The 22,095-nt window shown below is 39.3% G+C and overlaps 1 protein-coding gene across 4 annotated transcripts in view; it reads right to left on the bottom strand.

Annotated features, from left to right (window-relative positions):
* The window catches only part of TAF3 (TATA-box binding protein associated factor 3), a 206,678-nt gene that overhangs the window by 66,496 nt on the left and 118,087 nt on the right, over positions 1–22,095 (bottom strand). Inside the window, exon 1 of one of the 4 annotated variants that reach the window (XM_063727485.1) lies at positions 19,581–19,658. The exons of the other annotated variants lie outside the window; for them this stretch is intronic. The gene's annotated coding sequence lies outside the window, so the exon portion shown is untranslated. Of the gene's footprint in view, positions 1–19,580; positions 19,659–22,095 lie in introns of those variants that run through there. 4 annotated transcript variants of the gene reach the window in all.

Genomic DNA, 22,095 nt, shown 5'->3' with positions numbered 1-22,095 from the left:
CCCAACGCTCTCGCAGCAGCCCCAGTGCTATTCCTCCAGGTCGGCTCACAGCGGCTTCTCTTGTATTATTTGGCTCTCTAATGTCACCCCTCAGTGAAGCCGTCTCTGATCACTGCACATTGCAATCAACTCGCCTCCCAGTGGCTTTACTTACCTGGCCTCATTGCCACTGCACTCCCTTACCTAACACCACAGAATGTTCGCTTAGCTATTTTTTGTCTCCCTCACCAAAACGCAATAAGCTTCATGCTGGAAGGAACTATACCTTTTAGACTATTCCCAGAGTCTAAACAGCGCCTAACCCAGAGGAGGCCCTCACAGCTGCTGATGGAAAGCTCTTAACCACTGCACTATCCGGCCTGCAGTGGGGGCTGGAGGGGCTGTGCATGCAGGAAAGGTGGGCCTGCAGAATGCACAGCAGAGCAGAGAACCAAGGGCAGGATTCTAGGGCTGCCAACATTTCAATAACAGCAGAAGAGGGGCCGGAGGAGATGGGACAGCCAATGAGTTGGAGGAAAATCAGAAAAGATTAAAACAACAACAATAAAGAGAAAGTATAAGCAAGTATAAGAAAGAAAAGTTGTGGCCAGGCAAGGTGGCTCACACCTTAGCACTTTGGGAGGCTGAGGTGAGAGGATCTCTTAAGGCCAGGAATTCCAGACCAGCCTGGGCAGTGTAGCGAGAATCCATCTCTAAAAACAAATAATTATTTTTTTAAAAAAGAAAAGTTTTAACAAGTAGGGTAAGTATTCCATTGTGTCCAATATTAGAAAAGCATCAAATATACAAAAAAGGTGTTATTATAATTGTGATACATGCTTTGAAATAAACAGGATAAAGGAATAGAAAATAACAACTGGGAAGGTGGTGGTGATGTAGAGTGCCACTTTCCTTCTTTTCTTTTTTTTTTTTTTTTTGAGACAGGGTCTCACTCTGTCACCCAGGATGGAGTGCAGTGGCACAATCACGGCTCACTGCAGCCTCCACCTCCTGGGTCCAAGCGATCCTCCCACCTCAGCATTCCAAGTAGCTGGGACCAAGGACATGTGCTACCACGCCTGGATAATTTTTGTATTTTCATAGAGATGAGGTTTGGCCATGTCGCCCAGGCTGGTCTCAAACTTCTGAGCTCAAATAATCTGCCTGTCTCGGCCTCCCAGTGTGCTGGGATTACAGGCTTGAGCCATGGTGCCTCGCCCACCACCTTCTTAAATAGAACGAAGCAACTATGTGAATACTGATTAATGAAACTGAGATGGGAATAACCCAAACAGCCGGTCAGAGACAAGCCAGGGAAAGTACTCCAGGTGCAGGGACAGCACGTGGGCAGCCACACTGCACAATGAGTTTTGTGTCTGAGGCATGGGAAGGAGCAGGTGAAGGCAAGAGGAAAGGAGGTGGGTTGGGTAGGTCAAGAGAGCTTCATGGATCATGGGAAAGAGTGTGAACTTTATTTGAAGGGTATAGGAAGTCACTGGTAGTTTTAAAATAGTTTGATCTAGTTTTGAGAAAGATGACTCTAGCAGCTGTGTAGAGGATGCAGTGAGGTTATGGATGACCTGAGACGGTGGCTTCAGCCCCATAGAGGAGGCCAAGGCAGGAGGACAGTCAGGGTCAAGTGTGCATCACAAGGTCAAGGCAATCTCATCCATCCATTCATTCAACAAATATTTGTTAAGATCTGTGTCTGGCTCGCAATGCGGAGGTTAACAACAAACAAAAGACAAGGTTTCTCTATTCATAGATTTTACTAGCAGGGCAGATAGGCAACAACATATACAAAGGAAAATTCACAGTAAGTGCTAGGGAGACAGTAAAATGGGATAATGCGTGTGGAGAGAAAAAGGGCGACTTTAGACAGGACAGTCACTGTCTAAAGATGGAGAAGAGATGTTTCAGCTGAGAGCTGATTCAGGAGGAAGACTAGCTGTGTGATGATGTCATGAACAAGCATTTCAGGGGCAGAGGAGCAAGGGCAGAGCCTTGCTGCTGGGACAGCCTTTTCAGGGTGCAGCCGGGTGGGTAGTTATTGTGGGGGTGGGAGGAAGTAGGGAGCTGCAGTGCGAGGGCAGCCCTGGCCTCCCTGGGGCATCTAGAGAGTGTCTGTGGCCAAAGGGAATCCACTTAACTAGAAGAAGGGAAGATACCAAGGAAGGCAGGTAGAGAAAGCTGAGGAAAGGCTTAAAATGCTCACCATGCAGATAAACAAGATAAATTGGGTAAGTCAAACAAACAAAAGAACTGGAAAATAACAGTTTTTTTTAATCCACTAATGGGAAAAAATGCCACAGTAGTAAGTAAATAAGATGACTGGTCAGATTTAAAAAAACCATACCCAATAGGAAATCAGTTATTCTGTGAAATGGCACACAAACAAAAACTCACTAAGCAAACAGGATCAGCATCCCTCTGTTCACCTTTCATAAGGTGAGACAAACTGACCTAACTCCAAAAACTGCAATCCAGTCCTCTAATGCCACAGGTGCCAGAGGCCAGTGCACTTCAGACTGTGCATCGGGAAAGGCTGCCCATCTCTGGGACAAAGCCTTATCCTATTTTGTGCAGTTTACTACCACAAAAAATGAAAACAGAGTAAAAAATTACAATTACAGTTATGTAGTCTGATGCTATGTTTTCATGCTGCCCATATTTCTAGGTAGAGACTAATATATATATACCTTTAACCAAACCTTTATTCTAATGTAAGATTATCCTAGTGCTCTAAATGACCTTGACAAAATTCTGGAAAAAAATATCTCAAGACCTGGGGCTCTAAAGCTATTTTAGAATTAACTCTGAATAATTGTCCCAAAATATGAGTTTCTTGATTAATTGCTTAAGATAAGGTCTCCCTTTCCTTGTGGCCTCCAGTGGCTCCCTCTAGTTCCCATAATCACTTTTGTCTCATTCTTCTAAACCCTGGAAGGCTAAGAGAAAAATCAGAGATACACCAATTCCATTACTTGAGGATTAGCTAAGAGATAACCCTTTGTATTCCATTACTGACCATTATTTGAGTAATTATTCAACAACTATGGTACATTTGAAAGATGCACTAATTGTTTTCTGAGGCTCATTCCTGCTCTATCAAAGACAAAGTTAGACCTGCTATGTCCTTTAACATTGCAAATCTACATTTGGGTTACATGAAAAAAATGCGTAGTAACTTTTACTGCGTTTCATTTTTTATTTCTTTCTCTTAATAAAAAGTAAAAGCTAAAACAAGAATAATTAGTCTGTTGACGGTCTTACTGACTAACTAGAAAATTAGGACTCTATTTTTGACCAGATTTATGTCTTACAGGAGTCAAATTTCTGCATAATTTAGACAGAAAATTGGCAGGGGATGGCTGTTCCATCTAATTTCAGCAAAATTAGCATTCAGCCACCTGAATTTTTGGCAGTATTCCAGTATGTTTATCCAACGCAGTAAGTAGACAGAAAATAAAATTGACAATCATGCCTAAACAAGGTAGTTTTTTATCTACCTTTTCCCTCCCCCCACAACACACACACATACACACACACACACACACACACACGTACACACACATACAAGAATGAACATTTTAAAAAATCAGTGAATAATTTCAAAAGTACATTTCATGAATGGATTCATGGTTTTGCATTCTTCCTCTTATGCATATCAGTTGCAGAAAGAACAAGAAAACCCACCCCCTTTTCAAAGTATAAAGAACTCTATTATAATGAGCTAACTCAATCTTGGTTTACTAGGGGTAATGATTTTTTAAAAATTGCTCATCCTCCAAATAAAGCAAATCAGTTATATCAGCTCCTGACTATCTGTGCTAATAGATGGAAATGATAGTGACAGTAATTCCAAATTCATTAGTAATTTGCTTTGGAATACATCCTAATAAAAAGCTGAAAACCCACACAACCAATTTTTGCTTACCTTTCTCTCCTTGTAGAATTCTATTTGGTTGGTACAGAAGTGAAAAAGCCAAGAGGCACAAATTATGCATTTAGTGTGTACAGAGCACCTACCATCTGTACGCCTTGAGCTCAGAGGAAATGACAAGTATTTATTCTTCAAGCCCATCTTAATTTGTGTCTAGCAGTGTGCAAGTTTGGTGGCTCTCAGACACTCCTGGCAGCTAGAACAGAACTGGCAAGGACAATGAAGCATGGTGTGAGGTTTGGAAGCCATGGTTTTAAGGCTGGCAAAAGAGGGGCTCCCACTCAGCAAGTGTATCTTGTACACCTACTATCAAGGTGTACTAAGGTGCTAAGTATCTTGTACACCTACTATCAAGGTGTATCAAGGGTGCTAAGAAGGCAAATACAAAAAACACCCTCCAAATGTTTACCCAGGAAAAACTTACAAACTAGGAAACAAACGTATCATCTGAAATGTCAGAGTTTGCATTGCTAAGGAGCAAGCAGAATGTGATGCGTTGGAGACAGAATCAGAAGACAGAAGCCAAGAATCCAAGCAAGGTGAGGCCAACATTGAGCGCCTGTTTCATTCAAGGCAACGGCGAAGGCAGTGCTGGAGGCCTAGTGGAGTTCTTAGAGTTTCACGGAGCTACAGGGAACCACAGGATCGGACTCCTTTGATCTGAGCAAGATCACAATAGCTGCTAAGTCAGGACAGACTTTCGGGAGTAAACAAACACAGACACAGAAAGAAACTGGATTGGACGGCAACTGTAGCAACTCAGGAGAGATGACTGTGGTTGAATGGGACAGTCAGGGCTGTGATGAGGGTCAAATTCCTGTTAAGAGCAGAAGACCTGCACAGACAGCCTATGGCTGAAATCCAACCTGCAAATGTGATTTTTGTGTATGTGGGCGGCACAATGTTCTAAACATTTTAAATTCACTTCTAAGAGTTAAGAGCCCAAAAACGACAAAAAAAAAATTTTTTTTTAACTATATTTCCTGCCTTTACTAAAACATCACAAGATCTAGAACTCCGCGCCCACATGCCTCGGCTGCCCACTTGGGATGGGGCCCCTGGACTTCACTGTCACCACATTCCCCAGCTCTTCTTGGGATCTGTGTTTGCAACCCCTAACAAGAGAGCTGGAAACGGACCTAGCCCAGGATTTTCTCAGTCAGCAATGTCCTAGGACTCACTTGGATTCCCTCAAGTTTTCTCTGGGAAAATCCAGCAGATTTTGTTTCAGAAAGCAAAGCTTATAATTTTATGGGCAAATCAGCAAGACTGTGTTACAGTACTGTTACTCACATAAAGCAATGTCATATAAATATACAAGTACATTTTGAAATGTTTTGGCTGAAAAAAATGTATTATAATTTTCAGCTGAAAAAAACCTGAACTACTGGAGATAAGTTCTATAAATAAGCCAATGAAATTTAATTAAAGCAGATGCCTTAAAATATGTTTGATAAAATATTTACCCTAAGTATCTTTTCAGATAAGTAATATTTATATACTCATTCTATATGGGAAGCTCGACTGAAATCGACAAAAGGCAATTTATGCATCGTCACGGGTGACTGCCAGACTGACTCTCCTTTTCCCCGGCTCTCACAGAGGGATGTCTTCCAAATCAGAATTATAAGAACATAACTAATAGAACATTATAGAACTTAATAAAAATGTCAACTTGTCACCTCTTGAGATATAACTGAAGTGGAGGCACATGATACAACCCCACTTGTGAAGCAAAATAATTGACCTCAAAACAAATATTCCTGACTCCTTGAAGCTGTACTAAATTTGACACTTTGGGAGAAAATGACAAGAAGTCATTGAATATAAATTATTAAAAACAAAGAGAGTTCCAAAGTAAAATTTTACTGACTTTAAGAAACTAGGACCCCAGAGCCAGATCCAACACAAGGATGTCTCTCCCCTGTTGCTGACACACACGCTCCAGGCTCTCTATGACCAAACACCCACGAGTGTAAAAACCCAGCTACCACAACCCTGCCCTTTTCCTCAACATTGCCACACAGTTCAAGTAAATAAGTTCTTGTATTTACTGACTCCATGAGAACTTACTGTTTTCCAGACCTAACAGACACAGTCAGAAGGAAAGGATTTCACGGCCTCGAAGGCACTGGCGCAGCAAGAAGGATGTCCAGGATGATGAGGATACAGTGAGGCAGTAGGGAAGCAGAGGGCAGTGGCTCTTCCTCCTTTGCCAGATTGTGCCAAAGAGCACATTTGCCTTGATTACTCTACTTCACAGCCCACTCACTCTGAAACTCTTCACTCTCTGACCTGCCCCAGCCATTCACTGGAAACACTTTCCCCATGGTCCCCTGTAGCATCCTCATGTCCAGTTACAAATAATCCCCACCCTGATGACCTGTATCTAGCAGCAACTGCTGATCACTTTTCCTCTTTCTTGAAATTTTATTATTCATTTGAAGTTTAATTCAACAAATATTTACGTATGCCTATTCGATGCCAAACAGTAAAGAACTACTAGAGAGGAAAGACATTCTACCTGTCAGCAAATTTGATCTAGCAGGCTAAACATGGTCACTCAGCTTGCTGGATTAATCCTCCTGAAAGACAGCTCTCCCAGCGGAAATTTCTCAATGATTCCCATGCCTTACCTTCAGCTTCATATTTGTGGCTCTCTATAATATGTTTCCAACTTAACTTTTACTCTTATCTTCCTTGACTTTTCTTCCTTCCAGCAGCACTGTACCACTTCAACAGGTCATGAGCTTTCCACTTCTGTATTTTATATTGTTTTCTTTTTCTTTTCTTCTTCTTTTTTTTTTTTTCTTTGTTGAGACAGGGTCTTGCTCTGTCTTCCAGGCTGGAGTGCAGTGGTGTGATCATAGCTCACTGCAGCCTCAAACTCCTGGGTCCAAGCGATCCTCCTACCTCAGTCTCCCAAGTAGCTGGAACAGCCGTGTGCCATCATACCCAGCTAATTTTTCTATTTTTAATTTTTTGTAGAGACAGGGTCTTGCTCTGTTGTTCAGGCTGGTCTCAAACTCCTGGGCTCAAATGATCCTCCCATCCCAGCCTCCCAGAGTGCTAGGATTCCTGGCATAAGCCACCATGCCTAGCCACTATGTTATTTCTTAACTGGAATGCTTTTTTTCTCACACCTGCTTATTGAAATCCAATCTACTTCACAAGAACTGTCCCAAATAATAATTCCCTTCATGAAACTGCTCCCAATCTGATTTGCACTATCCATTCCTCAAATCTCCATGGCAGTTTCTAACTTTATGAGAACTGCACACTGTTTTTTATACAGTTGTTTATCTGAGTTATCCAGGATTAGGAAACTATAAGCTTATCAAAGGCATGGACTGTGTCTTAAATCATTTTTGTCTTCTGAACCTTTTAATTTCAATCTATAAATATTCATCAGATAGTTATTATATGCATGGCATCATGCTAAAAATATAGTGGGTGCTTAAATATCTATTAGATTTAATTAAATTTAGACTGAATCATCTGGTAGTTTCCTGATAAGAGATGTATGGGAAGTAAATGTTTTCAGACTCCACATGTCTAAAATGTCCCTATTCTACCCTCTGACCTAACAGCTTGGTTGAAAATAGAATTTAAGGTTGAAATTATTTCACTCAAAATTCTGATGGTATGTACTACCGTCTTCTAACCTTCACCACTGCTCCTTCGTTCTGACTCCATTATGAATTGCAGTCCTTTGTATGTCACTGGCAAGCACGTATAATTTCCTCTTAATCTCTGGTTTCCTCTAATTCGCAATAATGTGCCTTGGTATGCATTTTTATTCAGTCATTGTTATGGGTACCTTTTAGACTCTTGTAATACAGATTTATATGTTTTTCTTCTGAAAAATTTTCTTGTGTTATTTCTTTGATAATTTCATTTCCTTTAGTTTCATTGTTCTCTCTTCTTAGGACTCCTTTTAGTTGGCTATAGGACCTCATGAATTAATTCTGTAGTTTTCTCACATTTTTTTCTCTCCTATTGTCCCTCTCTTTATCTAACTGTTCAGGTTTCCTTAACTTTATCTTAAAAACCCCTCTATAGAACTTTTTCTTTTGGTTATTATATTTTTAATTTCTAACTTGCTCTGGCTCTTTGACAGCTTGTTCCTCTTTGACATTTTCTGCTCTTGTCTCTTGGAAGGGGTGTAGGTAGGGGTGTGTATGTGTGTGTGTGTAGTTTTCTTCTATTTCCTACATTGTCTCTATTTCTGAGGTTTCAGCTTCTGCTTTTCATGTGGGATACCTTTCATGTCTGGTAGTTACTGGGTGCTTAAGCGTGAGTCACTGGACGCTCTATATGTAAAATGTTTGGGACTTTGCTAACTGGCGGGCTTCATTGTAAGATAATCTGGCTCCAAAATGTTATCGTCAGTATGTATTTTCCCCAGGACAGCTCAGTTTTTTCAGAGAATCCTCCAATTTCCTGCACAGTAGGAGTCTGATGGAGAATAGGGAGGAAAGTCTCACCTGTCAGTGTGGAGACTGACACCTAGACTGCATTTCAGTACTGAGCCCAACTCAGTACTTGGCACCCAATGTTTAGCCAATAAACTAAAATGTTGAGTTTACTAAAAATTCAAATGTTTTTGCTAATAAACAAACATGCACAAACAGACTTTTATATCTTTTATATCCCTGCCTTCTGGAGTTCCTGATGACCCCTGTTTCTGAACTCTTGGAGAGCAATCATCTCGTTTCCCATAATCTTCTCCTCTGCAGGCTGGTATGTTTTAGCTTCCTCTACTCTGCTAAGTCAGTTCCCACTTTCCATCTCTTCCCTTGCTCTCTTACCCTTACGGCTTTATATATTTTTTAATATCTTCCTATCATTGTAGTGGGGTTTAGGAAGAAGCACAAATGAACTCATGGGTCAATCCACAATGACAAACAGAAATCTCTGCTCCCTCAGGATTTAACTCCACTGTTCCTGAGGTTCAGTTATTGATCAACTCGCAGTCTCTTTCAACACTTAGCATTCGGCAGTTTCATCCCTTCTCATGAGCTTAGCTGTCACTTTAATGTTGCTGACTCCTAAATCTTTATCTTCACTTCTTTCCTCCTCTCTTATCTCAGTTTCATTTGCTTTGATTTCCTACTAGGCATCTTGGCTTGACTATTTCACTATCATTTCAAATTCAACAGGTCATAAATTGGCCTCATTATTTCTCTGTTAAAGGAGGCTCACGTTTTCTTTTTTTTGTCTGACTGGCCGTTCAAATTCTCTCAGTCAACTAGAGACATGAGTTTTCAAGCCTTCCCACTCACCATCCATATCTAGTCACTAAACAAGTATTATTCATTTCCCTTCAAAAAATCTCCCGTAATCACCATTTTCTTTATTATTCCCATTTGCTACCTCAGGTGAGGCCGCCCATCACGTTGCCCCTGAACTAAAATGTAACAGCCTGATAACCATCAACAGTCCACCTCCACCCTGTCCTCCTGCACAGTGGGGCCCATATTCTGCCAATGCTGTCTTCTTATCCCCACACACCTCCCCATCCCTAGCCACACCAAACTCCCAAGGCTCTCCACTGCCTCAAGTTAGGGATTTTTAAACTCCATGAATCTTTAGGCAGGGATGCCACAAATGATTTAACCTACCTAAAAATATGTATTTATTGTTTTAAATCATAGGACTCTAAGTTTTATTTTGTTGAAAAAATGTTTTATTAGTAAAGACATTTATATTTCACATCTAAATACAGGTATCTTATTCTGAGATTTAAAGCACTAAACAAGCTGGCCACCATCTATTGCAAAGTCCCCTCTAAGCGGCCCTCAATATAAACCCCACTTTCCAAGCAGGATGTTCCACTGACTGGTCTTAAATGCGAGCTCTGTTCCTTCCAAATTATGCAACCTTGCGCACTTTATTTAACCTCACTGTTCCTTCGCCGACACTTCTACAAAACAGCATAAAAAAAGCACCCCTTTTCTAGCTAAGAATAAACAAATTAAAGCATGTAAGAGTGCTGAGCACAGGGCCTGACTCATAGTAAATGCTCTTGAAATGTTAGGTGCTGTGACTATTACTATTCCCTGCGACCTGTGTGTGTGATTCCCTCTCACCTGTTACTCATCCTTCAGGATGGAGCACAACTGTGAGGAGAAGACAAGCCACAGACTATGAGAAAAATATATTCAAAAGGCGTATCTGATAAAGGACTGTCACCTAAATATACAAACAAACTTTTAAAACTCAACAACAAAAAAATGAACCATTCAATTTAAAAATGGGCAAAAGACCTGAACAGACATTTTACCAAAGATATATACAGATGGCAAATAGGCACAGGAAAAGAGGAAAAGATGTTCCACATTATATGTTATTAGGAGAATGGAAATTAAAACAACAATATCCCACTACACACCTATTAGAATGACCAAAAGCCGAAACACTGCCATCACCAAATCCTGAAAAGAATACAGAGCGACAGGAACTCTCATTCACTGCCAGTGGAAAGGCAAAATGATACAGCCAATTAGGAAGACAGTTTGGCAGTTTCTTACAAAACTAAACATACTCTTACCATAGGATCCAGCAATCACACTCCTTGGCATTTACCCAAATGAACTGAAAACTTGTGTCCCCACAAAAACCTGCAAACAGATATTCAAAGCAGCTTTATTCAAATGCCAAAACTTGGAAACAATGAAGAGGTCCCTCATTTGGTGAATGAATAAACTGTGGTACATTCAGACAATGGAATATTATTCAGCACTAAAAAGAAATGAACTATGACGCCATAAAAAGATATGGAGGAATCTTAAATGCATATTACTAAGTGAAAGAAGTCAAACTGAAAAGGCCACATACTGTATGATTCCAATTACGGCATTCTGGGAAAGGTAAAATTATGAATACAGTTTAAAAAAAAAATCAATGGATGCCAGCGGGTACAGGGAGGGAGGGATGAAGAGAAGCAGCAAACAGGATGTTGACAGCAGTACAACTAGTCTGTATGATACTGCAACAGTAAATACATGTCTTTATACGTTGTCCAAACCCATGGAATGTACAACACCAAGAGCAACCCCTAACGTAAACTATGGTCTCTACTGACTATGATGTGCCAATGTAGTTTCATCAGTTATAACAAATGTGCCACTCTGGTGGGGGATGTTGATAGTGGGGGAGGCTGTGGAGGGAGCAGGCAGTGGGTGAATGGGAACCCTCAGTACTTTCTGTTCAATTTTACTGGGAACTCAAAACTGCTCTAAATAATAAAGTCTATTAAGAAAAAAAAAAAAGATGCAGCTCAGGTCCTACCCTCTTCTGATATGCCAATCCATAGAAATCTCTGCTTTTTCTCAACTCTAAAAGAACTTGCTGACATTTGATCCTTAATCGTATAATGCTTTAAACTGTAAGAGAGATCCTCGTCTTATCTCTCCAACTAGAAGCTCCCAGGGATGACATTTTATAGCTTTTGACAGACCCCACAATGCCTAGTAAATTACAAAAAAGAAAAAGAGAAATGAAAAATTTCAATTAAGCAAGGATTGTTTTACTTCAGGAAAATATTATTACTGTGCTTGTTTCATTCCCAGAGTCTTGGAAGCAACGCGCACACAGCTAATGCTCTGTCTTCAGGGCCCGTCTTCCTTGTTGTCCCCTGGGTTCATGTGTTATTTGAATACTGTGGTTAGAGTCACGTCCTCTCTCCGTACGATACAACCACACTAGACCAGGACACCGCCGTGTCTCTTAGATTATCCCCACAGCCTCCATCAGGACTTGCTGCTTCCCTCCGTGAGCCCCTACAATTGGCAGCCCGAATGAGACTCGAGAGTGCCCTACTCCTCCACACAGGGCTTCCCCGGGCTTCCCATCTCCCAATCCTACCTGAAGCCCTCGTCGCGGTCTATAAACGCCCTCCGTACTAGGCCATTTTTATCTCCCTCTCCCTCTCCCTTGTTCAGGTCCAGTCGCACTTTTCTCCTGAATCAATGAGAAGTCTTCAGCCTCAAGGCCTGGAATCTGTGCTTCCTCTCTTTGGAATGTGCTTCCCAAGTGGACCTGCAGGGCCTCTCCCTGATTCCCGCAAGTCTCTATTTAATTCTCACTTATCAGAGCCCACTTCCCTGAATATCTAAAATATGAAATGAACCCCCAGTATTCTCCGGCCGTCTACTTAGCTTTAGCTTGCTTGCTTGCTTATTTATTTATTTATTTGAGACGTATTTATTCATTTATTTATTTATTTATTTATTTATTTATTTATTTATTTATTTAAGACGTCTCGCTCTGTCACCCAGGCTGGAGTGCAGTGGCGCAATCTCGGCTCACTGTAAGCTCTGCCTCCCGGGTTCATGCCATTCTCCTGCCTCAGCCTCCCGAGTAGCTGGGACTACAGGTGCCCGCCACCACGTCAGGCTAATTTTTTGTATTTTTAGTTGAGACGGGGTTTCACCATGGTCTCGATCTCCTGACCTCGTGATCTGCCTGCCTCAGCCTCCCAAACTGCTGGGATTACAGGCATAAGCCACCACGTCCAGCCGCTTTATTTTTCTTCTATTTATTTATTTATTTATTTATTTATTTATTTATTTAGAGACAGAGTTTTGCTGTTGCCCAGGCTGGAGTGCAGTGGCACGATCTTGGCTCACTGCAACCTCTGCCTTCCAGGTTCAAGCGATTCTCATGTCTCAGCCTCCTGAGTAGCTGGGATTACAGGCACGCACCACCATGCACACTGATTTTTGTATTTTTAGTAGAAATGAGGTTTCACCATGTTGGCCAGGCTGATCTTGAACTCCTGACCTCAAGTGATCCACCGTCCTTGGCCTCCAGAAGTTCTGGCATTACAGGCATGAGCCACTGTGCCCAGCCTCTTCTTAGTATTTATTAATATTTATTGTTTTATGTGTTTTTTCCCCCAGAACAAAGCTTCATGACGGTACAGACTTTGGTTTTCTTCACTGATGTATTTTCAGCTCCTAGAACACACGCCTGCTGCATGGGAGGGGCTCAATGAATATTTTTGAAATGAATAGGTTAGGTAGTAAACTGATCGCATTTGATGTTTACAACTGCAATTATTACTGCTCTATATCATAGTACTTTTAAATATTAAAGGAAGGGAGGCTGGGTGCAGTGGCTCACACCTGTAATCCCAGCACTTTGGGAGGCCAAGGCAGGCGGATCACTTGAGGTCAGGAGTTCAAGACCAGCCTGGCCAACATGGTGAAACTCCGTCCCTACTAAAAATACAAAAATTAGCTGGGCGTGGTGGCAGGTGCCTGTAATCCCAGCTACTTGGGAGACTGAGGCAGGAGAATCGCTTGAACCCGGAAAGCAAAGGTTGCAATGAGCTGAGATCATGCCACTGCACTCCAGCCTGGGCGACAGAACAAGACTCTGTTTCAAAAATAAATAAATAAATAAATAAATAACAATAAAAGAATGGAAGGACATTAAGATTTTTATATAAGGACGGAATGCCTACCACATTTCATTGAATCTAAGATGTCATCAATTATAAGACACACTTATTTTACATGCCATTAACGAAAAAACTCCTGCCAATTAAATTTTGACAATGCATTTTTATCACTTAGGATTTTATTTTAGACTAACTGAACACTAACTTAGATTTTCTTAATAGATCACTCATCTATACATTTAAAAAAAGTGAAGTAAGTTGGTTAAGGTAGTCCCAAAAGTTCTTTCCTTTCAGTTTCTAATTCTTCTGAACTATTTTTCAACCTTGAGTGGTCAGAATTTGTGCCTTGCCACACAGTATCAATCTCTATGCTATCGAGAGTGTTAGAAAGGCGGCATTTTGTGCTCAATGAGCATCTCTGGGATTTTCCTACAAGCCACTGACACTCATTCTGCAGGTTTTGGTGCATGTGTGCAGGCGGTGACGACCATGTCGTGACAGCTGCCAGGCAGTGACTGTGAGATGCATCTGGATTTCAGAAATGCTAAAACTGGGGGGAAAACGTGCATCTTTGAATCCATAAAACATGTTTTTTTTTCCTCCAATATTATAATAGCCAAAGAACAGGCTTAAGATGTTTTCCATAATTTCATAGTCTATACTGTACATTCCTTTTCTATATGGGCTTTTCTCTTTTGTCCCCTGCCCCTCTGAGGATTGAGGATTACAGCACAAAGAATCATCACTAGAGATCTATGAAAGACAGCACTGATGTGTATATGTGCGTGTGCAAACGGTGAGGACATTTTCACTATCACTTCACTACTGTGAATACTGTCCTACTTTTCTTTCTACTTGGATTTGAGGAGGAGGGAAAGAGACAGGATGAGAAGGAGAGACAGGAAACCCAGCACAGAAACTCCCTTAAAGATGTTATCACAACTCAAACAGTCACCTTCAGTCACACATCTGCTGTCCAATAGCCCAAGTGAGGTGTCGCCAATGGTTGCATCAGAGCTCGCCGTGCAGCCTTTGGCTCCACACTGGCTATTTCCCTTCCTCAGGTGGGTGCCATGCATGAAGCTGCTGCTCTGGGGAGATGCAGAGTGAGCAAGATGTGATCTATCTCTTTCCACTATGTGCCTCTGATCTGGAATTTATTTCATGTAATCACTTGTATGTTCAGTGAGCTGACATTTTAAAAAGCAAAATGCCATAGTGTTTGCATTCCTACAGTGAATTTCTATGTACATGTTAACTGTTTCAATAACATGAAATATAAAGGTAATCTTGAAGAGAATATAATACCTTCTTATTTCAAAGTAGCCAGGTATTTTTTTTGGTTTGCTTTATCTTATCCCCCCTTAAGGCAGTAGGCTATCATATCCAACTATAAGGATTTAGGCAGAATTGGGTTTCCTTCTAGTCTTGCTCATTTAATATTAAGTGGAACATAGGCTGGGCACAGAGGTTCACGCCTGTAATCCTAGCACTTTGGGAGGCCAAGGCGGGAGGATCACTCGAGCCCAGGAGTTCAAGACCAGGCTGGGCAATATATTGAGGCCCCCGTCTATACAAAAAAATTTAAAAATTAGCTGGGCGTGGTAGTGCATATCTGTATTCCCAGCTACTCTAGGGGCTGAGGTGGGAGGACTGCTTGAGCCTGAGAGGTTAAAGCTGCAGTCAGCCACGACTGTGCCACTGCACTCTAGCCTGGATGACAGAGCAAGACCCTTTCTCCAAAAAATAAAAATAAAAAAAATAAGTGGAACATAAATCAACATCAGCTACACACTTGTATTTTGGACTAAGAATGGGGTTAACACAACTGATCTTTACATTGGGAGTACTTCAAGTTAGAGAATAGAGGAATGCTTTGTTTTGATTGGTGATTCTGGTTACACATTTAAAACATGACCCCAGACTCATAATCCATCTCTCTCCTCCCTCTCTCACACCCTGCTTCTCTTTCTCTCTGTCTGTCTCTTGACCTTTGGATATTTGCTGCAAAAAACACTGAATCAGTACTTCCGGCATGTGTGCTATCTGCTGGAATACTGGCTAGTGGAGATGCCATTCCCTCTCTGTGGTGGACTCTGCACACAGTATTCCATGAAATTTTTGTGTTTTCCAAGAAGTGGGGAAAAGAGAATTATCTGACCAGGTGAAAACTGACACTACCCTTTAGTGCACAGATCTATTCCTTATACTATTTTAAACAGGATCAATTGTCACACTGACTGATATAGGTAGCATGTTCACCTCCTTTTACTTTTTAAAACAGGGACTATACTCCCAGTATTGAATATGCTCCGAGTTAAATTTCTAAGACTCCGTTTTTCCAAGAAGTAACTAAAACATAAATCCATAGGGGATCTCTGCATTTCTGTATCTCCATATAGGGTGGTATAATAATTTTCTTGAATAAAACTAATTATAGGAAAATATATTCTGGTTGCATATCTCTAGCACTTTGTACTCCTCAAGACCCAGTACATTTCTATTATTTCATCTGCCACATTATATTGTAATGAATTCATTTCTGTTTTTGTCTTATCCATGAGGCCAAAGACAACAAAACAATACTTTGAGCAGGTAGGAACTGTCAGTCATTTCTGTATCTAGTCCTTTACATATAGTTAACTGCCCAGAAATGTTTGTGGATTAAATGAAATAAGCAATCAGTATTAATACTTTTGCCTGATTGATTACCCAGAACTAATTTACATAATAAAATTGCAGAACATACAATGAGATTTGAAAACATGGGCTTTTTATCTAAGAAATCCATTTAAGACTCTTCAAGGTATAATTACCATTTTCTTGCTTTTAGAACCTTCAAGAAAATCTGTGGTCTGTTTATTTTATAGTCTCATTATGTCAGAAGTGTAAAATATTGAGAACCTGTCCCTGTGGTCTACCAGACTTAAATGATGGGCTGAAATTCCCCAAGATGCAATGTCACAATTAACAAGAATTTCAAGTATCCATGGAAAATCTATCGCAGGGGAAAATAGTAAGGGAACTCTGTCATAATGAATTTCAGGGTCAGCAGGAATATAAATATGGCATAGTGGTTAGGAACAGAATTTCTTGGGGTTCAAGGATCAAGTTTGCCATTGATCAGTAGTAGCACACACACAAGTTACCTGACTTCACAGTGACTTCATTCATCATCAGTAAAATGAAGATAATAACAAAACTGACTCTGAGTTACTATGAGGGGTGAATTAAATGAGATAATGTGATACATATTAAACACTCAATGCATTTTGACTACAATGCAGGTGGATTAAGTATAATATCTAAATAAAGCAAAAATTAAAAACACCAGGCAGTATTACTATTATTATAGTATTAGATGCTTTTACTGGCATCAGATGGCTACAGACTTCACTGGTACTGTAGAGTCAAATTAAGTTCTTCTTGTTCTATTTATAGTGTGCAGCACAGATTTGGTAGAAACAATTCTGGAAAGACAAACTTGTGGGACTTATAAAGATCCTTTTCCTTCTAGAGATATTAACATCTTATAGGTGCTACAAAAATATAAGCCCTTATATTTTTATATACAAAAGTATAAAAAATATATATTATAGATAGCAATATCCTGTGCTACTTTTGTAGTGATAACAGAAAAAAAAAAATGGATACCAGTATCGGGTATATCTATAGAACTGCTGACTATAAATTAATCAAAATTATTTTCTCAGCTGTATTCTATTTCTTAGGGAATACATGACCTATTCTGATCAAACGGCGCTTAAAAATGTTGATGACTGTACTCAGGTACTTTTCCCTTAGTGTCCAACATAAAATAAATTTGACTGCCAGCTACTATATAGAATTAAGTTCCCATTAACTAAACAAAAAGAAGAAATTGTACTGTAGTTTAATACACTCCTTATAGCTTTAGAAAGGCACTGAACATACACATTTACCTTTTGTTCCAGAAGATTGTGTTAGAGGAGCAGAAAAATCAATTTGTACTCCCTACTCTAGAAATAGGGCTGGACAAGTCTATATACTAAATGGTCTGACATTTAGCATTACTCACTAATAACCTATTCATGGATGGTTAAGAATTTGTTATATATAATTCAAGTAAGTATCTATTTCTCTTTTTCCTCCCTTTCTACCCACCCACCTCTTACCTACATATGTATCTTGCTTATGTAACTGCTAGCCTTTTAGGATTTCTCTTAGGCTGTATCTTTTTGTTTGTTTGTTTTGAGAGGGTGCTACTCTGTTGCCAGGCTGGAGTGCAGTAGCACAATCACGGTTCACTGCAGTCTTGACTTCCCTGGGCTCAAGTGATCCTCCCGCCTCAAGCTCCTAAGTAGCTGAGACCACAGGTGTATGCCACCCCACCTTGCTATTTTGTTTTTGGTAAGGTCAGGGCCTCCCTATGGTGCCCAGGCTGGTCTTGAAGTCCTGGGCTCAAACAATCCTTCCACCTCAGCCTCCCAAGGTGCTAGGATTATAGGTGTGAGCCACCACGCCTGGCCCTAGGCTGTATGTTGAATACTTACACAGACATGTAATTTCTTACTTGGACCCACTCTTACTGTTCTCTTTTCTTGTCATGCCTGGACATTTTTTTTCCATCTTACCACTTTAGAACCACTGTAAAATTAAAGCTTAGATCCAAAATGAGCAGAAAGAGTATTTCATATTCTTATTTATTGGTAATGTTGATTAAATAATATAGCCTTATTATATTTTAAAAGCAAAAAATACAGATAAGCAATGCAAACATTAAAAAATATATAGGGCGAGGCACGGTGGCTCACACGTGCAATCCCAGCACTTTGGTATGCTCAGGTGAGTAGGTCACTTGAGTCCAGGTGTTTGTCTATAAAATTACAAAAATTAGCCGGGTGTGGTGGCACACGCCTGTAGTCTCAGCTACCCTGGAGGCTGAGACAGGAAGATCACTTGAAGCCAGGAGATGGAGGTTGCAGTGAGCCAAGGTCAGGAGCACTCCAGCCTAGCTGACAAAGCCAGACCCTATCTCAAAAAACAAACAAAAACAAAAACAAAGCCCCCAAACAAACAAAAACATCCATAATCCTACCATCCAGAGGTACTACTTCCTTGTATGTATCTTACTTCACACAATCATTCTTTAACTGTAAAGAACTGAATTGATAACAGTAGTCTATTAATAGATTTTAGAAGACTATTACCAAAAAAAAACAGAAAATAAATTATTCTCTCAATTAACACAAATGAAGAGATTTTCATAATTCTAGTTATAGTATAACTATAGTACAGTATAGTTGAAGACCTGTCTCTGTATAACACATTTTCTAATATTTAGAAATTAAATCCTTCTAAGTGGATAGAGAACAGTCTGGAAGGCAAAAGCCTCCCTTAAAAACCAAACCTAAAATACAGTTATTACATTAAATTCAAGTTTCTGCTAATTTTGCTTTGCAACAAAAGAATAAATATTCTCTTCAAGACTCCATTTCTAACAGTAGGGGCAAATGCAGAACACTTAAAAAAATTCTTCTGTGGAGATGCAAATTTTGACATAAGTACCATGCTTTCAACTACACAGTGTAACCTACTTTATAATATGCCTACTTCTCCAGAGGTCAGTCTTCAAGAAGTCTCAGTATTTCAGAATATATAGTTCTCTGAACCTGAAAACAAAAGCTGCTAAATGACAGCTACAAGTCCACTGTATTACTTGATAAGAGAAAGGGCCCCGGTCTTAGGCCATTACCTAGATCATTGTGAGTAGAATGACAGAAAACCCCAGAAGGAATAGAAAAATTACAACATTCATCCTTATCTGTTCTAAATTGCCAATACAACGTTCATGATTATTAACACAAGGGCAGTCCTACAAGCTTCACTGGCCCACCTAGGAATTACAGTAATTATTATTGATAATGACACCCTTGAGTCAACAGGCAAAATATGTTTGAAATACTCTAGTTAGGAAATTCATAAAACCTATGACACAATTTGAAGATTTCCATAAATGCATTAAAATGGCATTTTTTGACACAAAAGGTAAAATTACATGAAAAACACATTTATGTGACCCACTCAGTTACCTAAAGATGCAGGATTAAGGTAATTCTGCTATAGTGTAACAATTTCAATTAGCTCACTCAAAAAATACTTAAGTACTTCCTATGTGGCACTAGGTATCAGGTACTGGGACACGGCAGTGAGTTAAACAGGCAAAAATGCCTGACCACTGGAACTTATATTTTAGTGGAATATACAAACCAGTAAGAGTAGTATTTACTTCCTTGTCCTTTCATTGGAGAAGGCCAAAGGTCTCTAAATCAGTGTTGTTACTCCCATCTTATAGATCTAAAATAGACACAAATGGAAGAGCTCTTAATCCTTTGTTTTACAGCCAAGTTTTAAAGACTAGTCCCTTTCAAAATAAAACGTTAGAGGCCGTAAAACAAATAATTCTTCATCAAACATTCAGAACTCCAAAAAAAAAGAGGGGGAGCCAAAAAACAATGTCCAGGTTTTGAGAAGAAAATCTTGACCCTGTGATTCCAAGGGTGATGACATTTTTAAACATATCCCGTTATTTCTGCAACTTCCTTGTTGCTGAGAAGAAAGAAAAGGCAACAATGCCTCTTCATAAGCAAAACATGATTATAACTCTTATTTTATTAACATAATTTTTATACTTTCTTTTATAAATCTGGTTGGGTGGTACCTATTATATTATCAACTACATATATTATCATATTTATTTCATCACAATTAAACATCACAATTTAAGGAGGAAGGGGTTATAAGTGATTTTTATGAAGTAGAGTCTGAAAAGATTCTGGGCATTATCTGACGTTAAAATATAGAGCAATTATTTTTGTAGATTAGTTGTTAGGCAACTCATAAAATATTCTGATGCCACATTATCTACAACCAAGTATGGAGAAACTGAGATACTGGTGGAGGAGGGAAGAAAGGACATTTGCGGAAGACAGTGGAGGGAACAAAAGAGAGGCAGAGTTGGGAAATTCTCTTCCACATTTTCAAGCCTAGGCTTTAGAAGTGACAATTCTTAAACATTTAAACAACTAGCAAAGGACTACTTGAGTGACTTCCAACCACCAACATGTTGGAAGATGTTCAGAAAAACACGTAGAAGAAGGTCAATGTGAGTGGAGAATGGAGAGAAGAATGAGAATGGCAATTACATGGCCACCATGGACAAAATAATTTGTGCTCATTATCCTCCCCTTTGCAAATTTAATGACTCAAAACCATTTGAAATTAATTTTAAACTCATGGACATGAAAGATGAGTATATAACATTAACTCAGAAAGTGTTCTCTGAATGAGGACTCTCCACAATACTTGGGCATGACCAGTGCTTGTTTCTTTATCATTTGATAAGTCACCTAGTTATCCCATTGTCATGATCTTATTGTTTTCTGTGTTTATCCCCCACCCCATGTGTAATATTTTCCACGGTAGGCCACTTTCATCTTTGGACTCTCAACCTCTAGAATACCACTACTGATAATATACATACACGTTGAACCAAATTGTGAAATACTCTTAATTCGTTCTGACATTGTTAATACTAAAATGCTACAAAAAGTTGTTATGATAAAGTAAATTTACCCATGATTAAATAGCAGCAAAGTTTAACAACTATTGCTTACTAATCTTAAACTTGACAGAGAACTGAAAATTTTATTTTAGATATAATGGGCTCAAATTCAGATTCTAAAAAGGAAGAAAAAAAGAATTACTGAAGTAACAGTATTAGTGGATAAATTTTAAAGACATATTTTGTTTTAATTTTCAACTGACCAGAGTAATTATACAGATTTTAAAAGAACTTATAGATGTAATGCTGAACCTCCATAGTAAACAGACAATAACTCATCTAAGCAGCAGCAACAATTGCTCACATATAAAAAGCTAATCTCATAAAGTCTCATAAGAACATTTTGTTCTTTTAAACTGTAAAATACAAGCACTTTGCAATTCTGTTTATACTATATGGACCTGGTAATACTTTTTCCTAATCAGATATTTGAAAAGGGATTTTTAGCCCAAATGAATCATCAAAATTCTGAATTAATGAAGTTTAACTTTTACTCAATCAAGTATGGCAGGACTTACTGAACATTCACAAAATGTACAACATCGTAGTGGCCAATCCACTTCTTCCTTGGCTTAATAAAAAAAAAGTTTGATATATTAAAATATGAACCAATAACCCATTGAGGGAGAAAGTAAAGAGGAAAATATCATATGATTATTTAGGTCATTCAAAGAACACCTACAAATTAATTTACCCTTTCTCAGTCAGATCAGTAACATCAAAAGTTAATTTTTTTTAAAGATCAGAGATCTTCAATATTTATAAACAACAAAATCCTTTCTAAAAGCAAAACTTTATACATAATTATAAAAGGCAGTTGCCCAGGCTGCTCTTGAACTCCTGGGCTCAAGCAATCCTCCCGCCTTGGCCTTGGCGTTCTCAAGTGCTAGGATTACAGGCGAGAGCCACTGCACCTGGCCTTACCAGCCTTAAGAGATTATCACAATCCCAGCATATTCTTCAATTAAACTAATCGAGGTATTGAAATTGTAAAAAATCTTACTTTTCCTTCCTTCCTTTTTTCTTTTTCTTTTTTTTTTTTTTTTTTTTTTTTTTGAGATGGAGTTTCCTTTTGTTGCCCAGGCTGGAGTGCAGTGGCACAATCACGGCTCACTGCAACCTCTGCCTCCCAGGTTCAAATGATTCTCCTGCCTTAGTCTA

Source organism: Pongo abelii, chromosome 8 (genome assembly GCF_028885655.2).
Source record: "Pongo abelii isolate AG06213 chromosome 8, NHGRI_mPonAbe1-v2.0_pri, whole genome shotgun sequence".
Lineage (NCBI taxonomy): Eukaryota > Metazoa > Chordata > Mammalia > Primates > Hominidae > Pongo > Pongo abelii.
This window is presented reverse-complemented; position numbering and strand designations above follow the sequence as displayed.